Here is a 9,040-nt window from a genome sequence, read left to right as displayed (position 1 = left end):
CTCCTCCAATCTATCCATGCAGCTGAAGCTCCTCATCTCTGGAAATAGCCCTGTAAATAAGAACATAAGAACATAAGCAATAGGAGCAGAAGTAGGCCATCTAGCCCTTTGAGCCTGCCCCGCCATTCAATAAGATCATGGCTGATCTGAAGTGGATCAGTTCCACTTTCCCGCTGTCTCCCCATAACCCTTAATTCCCTTGTCTGTCAAAAACCTATCTACCCGTGTCTTAAATATATTTAGCGAGGTAGCCTCCACCACTTCAACGGGCAGAGAATTCCAGAGATTCACCACCCTTTGAGTGAAGAAGTTCCTCCTCAACTCCGATCTAAACTGCCCCTTTGCTCTCCCTTTTAAAATTGCACCCTTTGTTTTATACTACCTCTCATCATTAAGAGTATTTGAGGACTTTTACTGAAAACAGCCAATTTATCACTTACTAGTGGATCAACTCATTTGTATGGCTTAGAATGAACCACACTGTCTGATGTATTTGCTCCGTGTATATTTTGAGGAGGTTTTGGCTTCACCTTATCATCAACAAGCTATATAATAGGCAAACAACAGTCTGACAGATATATCCACGGAGTCACATTTTACATTTTATCCCAAAGACCACCGTCACCATCCCTGGATCCTTAGGTGTGTCCTTTCCCACTGACAGGAGAGACCCAGCAAAGATGATTGCACAGTAATGGGAGAGTTGCCCTGGGAGTCCTCAATATTGCATCTGAACCTCATGAAGTTCCATGATTTCAGGACAAACATGGGCAAGAAAACCTCCTGCTGATTACCACATCCTCACCACACCGTACCGCCCCCCCCCCCAGCAGATTAATCAGTACTCCTCCATGTTGAACACAACTTGGAGGAAGCACTGAGGGCTGTCAATTGTGCAGAATATTCTCTGGGAGACTTCAGTGTCCATCACCAAGAGTGGCTCAGTAGTACCACCACAGACTGAGCTGGTCAGTCCTAAAGGTCATAATTGCGAGATTGGGCCTGCGTCAGGTAGTGAGGAACCCAACAGGAGAAAAAAATCATACTTGACCTCTTCCCCATCAAGCTGCCTGTCAGAGATGCAACTGTCCATGACTGTTTGAGTAGCAGTGACCACCATACAGTGCTTGTGGAAACAAAGTTCCATCTTCACATTGAGGATAGCCTCCATTGTATAGTGTGACACTACCACTATGCTAAATAGGATAGACTTCGAACAGATCTAGCAACTCAAGACTAGCACCCATGAAATCCTGTGGGCCTTCAGCAGTAGCAGAATTATACTCAACTAAATGTGTAACCAGAATACTCTCCGAATACTCAGAATACTCCCAGAATACTCTCCACCTATCATTCCATTAAGCAGGAGAAGTGGGGCGGGGGGGGTGCGGATTAATCTGGGTTCAATTAAGAGCGTGGAAGGGCATGCCAAGAATAACTCTAGACATACCTAAAATGATGTGTCAACCTGGTGAAGCTACAACTCAGGACTATCAAACATGGAAGAAGCAAGAAATTGACAGAGCTAAGTGATCCCATAACCAACAGATCAGTTCAAAGCTCTGCAGTCCTGCCACATCTAGTTATGAATGGTGGTGGACAATTAAACAATTCACTGGAGGAGAAGGCTCCACAAATATCCCCATCCTCAATGATGGAGAAGTCTAGCACATCAGTGCAAAAGATAAGGGTGAAACATTTGCAATAATCTTCAGTCAGAATTGCTCCTCTGGAGGAGCCTGGTATCACAGATGCCTGACTTCAGCCAATTAGATTTGCTCCATGTGAAACGGTTGACGGAATTGGATACTGCAAAGGCTGTGGGCCCTGACATTATTCAAGCAATAGTATTGAAGACTTGTACTCCAGAACTTGCTGTCCTGTGCCAGTACAGATACAACGTTGACATCTACCCAGCGATATATATCCTGTACACAATCAGCAGAACCAATCCAAACCAATCAAGTTCCACCCCAATAGTGCAACTAATCGCTCCTATTGGGCAGGGTGGAAATGGTGGGGGGTGGTGGAATTTGGTAATCAGCAGGAAGTTTCCTTATCCGTGTTTGTCTTGAAGTCATGAGACCTCATGCGGTCTAGATGCAATGTTGAGGACTCTCGATCATCAGTGCAATCAAGTGGTACTTACTTAAAAATAATCTGTTCGCTGATGCTCAGCTAAGGTTCTGCCAGGATCACTTAACTCCTGTCTTTATTACAGCCTTTGTCCAAACATGGACAAAAGGGCTGAACTCCAGAAGTGGGATGTGAGTGCTGCCCTTGACATAAAGGCTGGGTGCCACACCAAGGAGCTGTAGAAAAGATGACACCAATGGGAATCAGGAGAAATCCCTCCTCTGGTTGGAGTTACACCGAGCACAAAGGAAGTTGGTTGTGGTCTTTGGAGGTCAATCATTGTAGCTCCAGGCCATCACTACAGGAGTTCCTCAGGGTAGTGTCCCAGGACCAATCATGTTCAGCTGCTTCATCACCTCCCTTCCATCATGGGATGTATATTGATGATTGCACAATGTTCAGCACCATTTGTGACTTCTCAAATACTGAATTTCTAAGCTTGGGCTGACAAGTAACATTTGTTCCACACAAGTGACAGGCAATGACTAACTCCAACAAGTGAGAATCTAACCATCATCCCTTGATGGTCAATGGCAGTACCTTCACTGTATCCCCCACTGTCAACATTCTGGGAGAAGTGGGGGGGGGGGCGGTGCGGTGGACGGCGGTTAGGGTTGACTCTAACCTGAACTGGACCAGCCATATTAATACTATGGCTACAAAAGCAGATATGCGGCTATTAATCTTGCGGCAAGCAACTCAACTCCTGGTTCTCCGATGACTGTCCACCATCTACAAAGCACAAGTCAGGAGTGTGATGGGATATTCTTCTCTTGCCTGGGTGAATGCAGCTCTAGCAACCCTTAAGAAGCTCAACACCATCCAGAACAAATTAGCCCGCTTGATTGGCACTCCATCCACAAACATTCATTCATTTCGCACTGACGCACAGTACCAGCAGTGTGTACCATCAAGGGTCCTAAGCGGGCACCTTCCAAACTCAGAACCATTACCATCTGAAATGGCAAGGGCAACACCACCACCTGCATGTTTCCCTCCCAGCCGCATACCATCCTGACTTGGAACAATATTGCCACTCCTTCACTGTTGCTGGGTTAAAATCCTGGAACTCCCTCCTTAAGAGCACTGTGAGTGTACCTACAGTACCTGGACTTCAGTGGTACAGGAAGGCAGCTTGCCACCACCTTCTCAAGGGTAATGAAGATTCCATATTGAAGCTTTTACATGAATCAATTATACCTGTATTTGTACTTAGTGCAATTTGACCTGGTAGCAACAAGTTATACTGGAACACTCTGTGCCATGTGCGCCAACTAACCCTCTGTCTATTAGGACTTAAACAGATATGCTGAGTTCCAGTTACCCAATATCTGATAAAAGCAAAATACTGCAGATGCTGGAATGTGAATCAAAAACAGAAATCTCAGCCGGTCTGACAGCATCTGTGGGGAGAGATCAGAGCATTTGACTATAGGTGACATTTTTAATGCTGGGGAGCCTTGTGGCTTTATTATTATTATTATAATTAATCAAATATTAATATGATCTAGTCACTTTTGTCTTAATAGTGGCTTTGCATTTTTGGATCCTGGTTCTAAATTTAATCTAGATTGTTGCAGTAGAAGCTTCATTTGCTTTCTCGCTATTTGGGTTAATTAGATATTCTTACATAATTTAAGTGCAAATGGGATTACTTTCTTGAGGTGCTGCCATTCTCCATTCCAGAATTTGAATTTGCCTTGAGTTAATGGCATTAAATCAAAGTTAAGCTGTATTCCCATGGCACATAAAAGGTAGAAGTCCTGAGGCAAAATAACTAGCATAGAGGTGGCTTGTATGATGCAATACTCAGGATTATATTTTCTTTCACTTAAACATGTCAATGTGAGATCTCACTTTGTCAGGAAGGGTGGAATTACTTAAACAGGATATTTCTAAAAACTTTATTAAAGAATTATTGACAACTTAGTTAAGAGATAATGTTTTACATGCAAGTCAGAGATATGATTATGAAACAAGATAAACCCTTGTATTTTCTCATTTAGGGTTTACCATGTACAAAATACAATACCCATTTGTATCTCAGTGCAGGCTTGTCCAGTGACTGAAAGCTGTTGCCAAATAAAAGTTGCAGAACAAGGCTGACTTTTGCCCCCATATCTTGTGTAAACAGAAAAGCCAACACTGTGCAGCTAAAGATAGATGTTAAATATTCGGTTTCACATAGCAACGCACAATACAGAGCAATGCACCTGGAAGGGGATGAATGATTTGATTTGATCACCATATTGAGGAGGACCAGGGTTTCAAAGTACATTTGCACTAATAGTTTTGAGAACTCTTGAGACTGTTGAACAGGAATAGTTCGAAGACAGTGCTCTTTGAATGTATGCATCAATGGCACTTTCCCCAGTCAATACAAGGACAAGCACTCAATACGTCACTTCCTAGCAATATAAATGCAGGGTATGAAACAAAAAAGTGCATGAAATGTAATTAATAAGGACATTATTGATCTAGGAAACTGAAAGTTGCTTGCAAATCCAATGGAGGAATATTTGTCACTCTGGTGTGAAAATATTGAAAATTGGATCTATAAAATATTTCAGGGGAATGTCTTTGTATGAGGAGTTCTTATATGAATTAATAATGTAATTTGTATGGCATTGCACATTGTGGTCTGGAAAGTTATATTATCACCAGGCTGAGGTGCTGGAATATGGAAGAGGTGGAGGCGTATGTAATTCCACTGAAAGGATTTGGAGAGACGCTTGCGAGAGATTGCCTTGATATGCCAACTCATGTATTCTTGGATTGGTTTCTTAAAAAATGTCAAAGGTCACTTTCTGCCTTTACATTATTAATGGGCTGTCTTCCCGGTAAAGTGCAATTCAGAAATTTGACATTTCATTTTCAAGTCATAAATTCAAATAATTGCAAATTCAGTTTATGCCTGGATTTTCTAGCGTCTGAGCCTAGCTGGCAAGGCAATTAAACTAAAAGGTTGAATCCTATAATGGGCCAAATGTTAATGGTCCTCCAGCACACTCTCACCATAATTCTGGCAGAGGTCTGACGATTGACATGAAACCAAGCTGGGTGCACAGACCCTGATCTGTGAACAGATCTGGCAATTCATACCTACCCTTATGGAGTATCTGCCCACTCCTAACCGGACCCTCACATGAAAAAGGATGAGGACTGCATTAGAGAGGAGGCTCTCTGCTCTGGGTGCTCCTACTTTTGAAGAATTGATCCATTCTCTGTCTAGAGGCTGATAGGCAAAAGTCCAAGAAGCAATAAGTTAAGATCAAGTGTAGCAGTTGCTGCCCTGCACTTGATAGAAGTCAGTGAGGTTACAACGAGGCTTAATTTGAAGCAATTTTTAAAAAAGCCATCTAGGCCTGTTGGCTAAGATGGAGCTCAGATCCAGAGGTGGCGGGGGGGGGGGGGGGGGGCGGGGGTGCAGTGCCTGCTTCTACCAGGTTGGACCCCGTTGATCAGGCCCAAGACAGGAAATGGGGACACTGTCTTGTCAGCTTGGATCCATAAATGTCTCTCTTGTAGGGACTTAATTGGACTTTGATTGAATTTTGGTTGAATATAACTAAAAAAAACTGTGACTGTAGAAAAGAGAAACTATTCTTCCTCATCCTCCTTGGCCTGTCTGCAGCCTCTGGCACAGTTAACCATGATGTGGGTATGCCGGCGTTGGACTGGCGTAAACACAGTAAAAAGTCTGACAACAACCTGGTGTTGTCAGACTTTTTACAGTTAACCATCCCATCATCAAACATCTCTCCTTTGTTGTCAAACTTGGTGTGTCTGCCCTTATCTGGTTCCATTCTTATCTATCCAGCCATACTTAATCTATTTCCATGAATAGTTTGAAGATTTCAATTAAATCACCCTTGCCTTTTTAAATCCCAGAGATTACAACACAATCTCAGTCATCTTTCCTCATGATTTAATCCTTCGAGTTCAGGTAGCATTCTGGTACACCTACAGTCCACTCCCCCTAAGGTCAATATATCCTTCATAAGGTGTAATGGCGAGAACTGCTTGCTCTCTGTATGGTCTAAGAAGGGCTTTGTATAGCTGAAGCAAGACTTGTACTCTCTTCTGTTCAAGTGCTCTAAACATAAAGGCCAGCATCCCATTAGCCTTTTGGATCTAGTTTTCTGTACCTGTTCAAGACATTTTAATGATCTATATAACTGAACTATCAAGTCTCTTTGGATCACTACTCTTCTGAGCTTTATCCATTTTTTCTGTTCATTTGAAGTCCAAAGTGGATGATCTCATGTTTACTTACACTGAAATCCATTGGCCACAGTTTTGCACATTCGCCTAAACTATTACTAGCTCTTTGAAATGTTATTCCATTCCAATGCTGCCTATAGTGTTACACTGATTCGGATATGTGGCTTGCTGTCTGTAAGTCATTAATAAACATAGGGAATGGTTGTGGCACCAAAATAGATCATTGCAGACTCTACCAGCCACATCCTAACACTTACAGCACTTCTCCATTTCCCCAACTCTCTGTCTCCTGCTGATCAGCCAGTTATCTAACCAATTTCATTCCATCACAAGGTCAGGAATGGGGATATTTGCTGATGATTGCACAATATTCAATGCCATTCACAACTCCTGAGATACTGAAGCTGGATATTTCCATATGAAGCAAGACCTGGACAATATCCAGACTTGAGCTCACAAGTGGCAAGTAACATTTGTACCACACAGGTGCCAGGCAATGGCCATCCCCAATAAGAGAGAATCTAACCATCCACCCTGGACATTCAATTGCATTACCATCGCTGAACACCCTACTAGCAATATCCTGGGGGTTACCATTGACCAAAAACTGAACTGTGCCAGCCATACAAATACTGTGGTCACAAGAGCAGGTCAGAGGCTAGGAATACTGCAATGAGTAACTCACCTCCTGACTCCCCACAGTCTGTCCATCATCTACAAAGCACAAGTCAAGAGTAAGATGGAACACTCATCACTTGCCTAGATGAATGCAACTCCAACAATACTCAAGAAGCTTGACACCATCAAGGACAAATAAACCCATTTGTTGGAGCCCCAATCACAAATGTTCATTTCCTCCATCACCAATGCACACTAGCAGCAGTGTTTACTGCCTACAAACTGCACTGCAGGCACACATCAAGTTTCCAGGACAGAATTTCCCATGAGAAATTTTGCTACTGTTTGTTAGAGCAAGGATATGAGAAACATGAGATAATATCAGAGAGTAAAACCAAGCTGCACAGAATATTGGAAAAGATAGCAGTAGAATTGGAAATAGTGAGTTAATAGGTAGAGTACAAGAGAAAGTAATAGGGTGGAATTTTACGAGATTTTTTCTTAACTGTTCAGCTAGTCTGAAAATGGGAGAATTCCAGGTCCATTTTTCACCCCCAATCTTATGCACTCTATCTCTGAAAAGATGGGCTAGTCAGTTTCTAGCCAGAGAGGCTGTAGGTGGGACTTAACTCACCGGGCAGCCTGTAGAGGGATGTATCGTATATGTGCAGACCTCTGACACTGCACATGCGCATTAACTGTAGAAGGGTCAGACAGATAGAGAGTGAGCTGTCAGGCCCCTGCTGCTGGAGGCTGCCTCAACTAGCTCCCCTCCACCCGCCCCCCCCCCCCCCCCCCCGCCACGGTCACAGTGGCCCACGATCTGAGGTGCAGTCCCTGCTGCTCCCCTGCCTCCCAAACTGATTGTAGCCCCAACATCCGGATCGATTGCAACCCTGCCGCCCAGACTGATCGCGACCCCCTCTCTCCATCACCGATCACATGCGGAGTGGCAATGGGTTCCCCTCACCTCATTGGCCCGTCCACATTGGCTTCACCCGTTGGCCCTGTCCCTTGGCACTGCCACAGGTCATTGCCCAGATGCCTATTGGGCATTGCCCAGGTGCTGGTGGCACTGCCAGTCTGGTACTGTCCTGCTTTGCACTCCCCGGGGGGCCTCAATGGTCTCCGGTTCCACTGGCGAGGCCAACATGGCTGTTCCCTGTTCGTGGAGAGCAGACCTTTTCCTCACCAGAGAGAACCTCTCTCGCCAAGGCCATAAATGCAAGCGAGCCCAGACGATTGAGGACAGGGCTCGCGAAACACATTGAAATGAACATATACATAAACCTACGTAAACTTAACAGCCATTTCCAGCGAGAGGCTGACCACACTGGAAATCTGTGACAGGCACGAAAACCAGCACCATTTACACTAGCTGCTTTATGCCCGATTTTACAACATTTCCCCGTCACGTAAAGTGGCTGTAAAATTCTGCTCATTGAGTCCAGGTCAGGGTTACTATGCATGTATGTGAATGCAAGGAGCGTGGTAAATAAGATTGGTGAATTACAGGTGAAGATTGCCATGTGGAAATATGATGTTGTGGTGATAACAGAGACCTGTCTCAAAGAAGGGCAGGACTTGGAGTTAAATTTTCGGGTGTTAACTATTCCTGAATACAAAATGGTCAGGAAAGATTGGAAAGGAGGAAAAGTAGGAGGAATCATGGTATTAAGGAAAGCACTGCAGTGCTGGAGAGGATATCTATCCCTCAATGTTTGCTTTATCAATCGAGCATAAACCATAAAAACAGAGACGTCATGTTGGAGTTACATAGAACTTTGGTAAGGCATTCTTTAAAAAGTACCTGAATGAGCACTTGGCACAGCACAACATTCAAGGCTATGGGCCGAGTGCTGGCAAGTGGGATTAGGTGGGAAGTCAGATATTTCTCACATGTTGGTGCAGACACAATGGGATCCCACTGAGGTCAACAGAGCTTCCTGAGGTCCGCGCCTTGCCTGCAATAATTTCCGTGGCAGGTGGAGTGGTAAACTACCAGTCGATGGGCTAATAGGCAGAAGGACCGTTTCTGCTCTGTGTGAAATAACGGATGCTC

This window comes from Carcharhinus amblyrhynchos, chromosome 1, assembly GCF_965287045.1.
Source record: "Carcharhinus amblyrhynchos chromosome 1, sCarAmb.v2.hapA, whole genome shotgun sequence".
In the NCBI taxonomy this organism is placed as follows: Eukaryota; Metazoa; Chordata; class Chondrichthyes; order Carcharhiniformes; family Carcharhinidae; genus Carcharhinus; species Carcharhinus amblyrhynchos.
Note: the sequence above shows the minus strand (reverse complement) of the source record.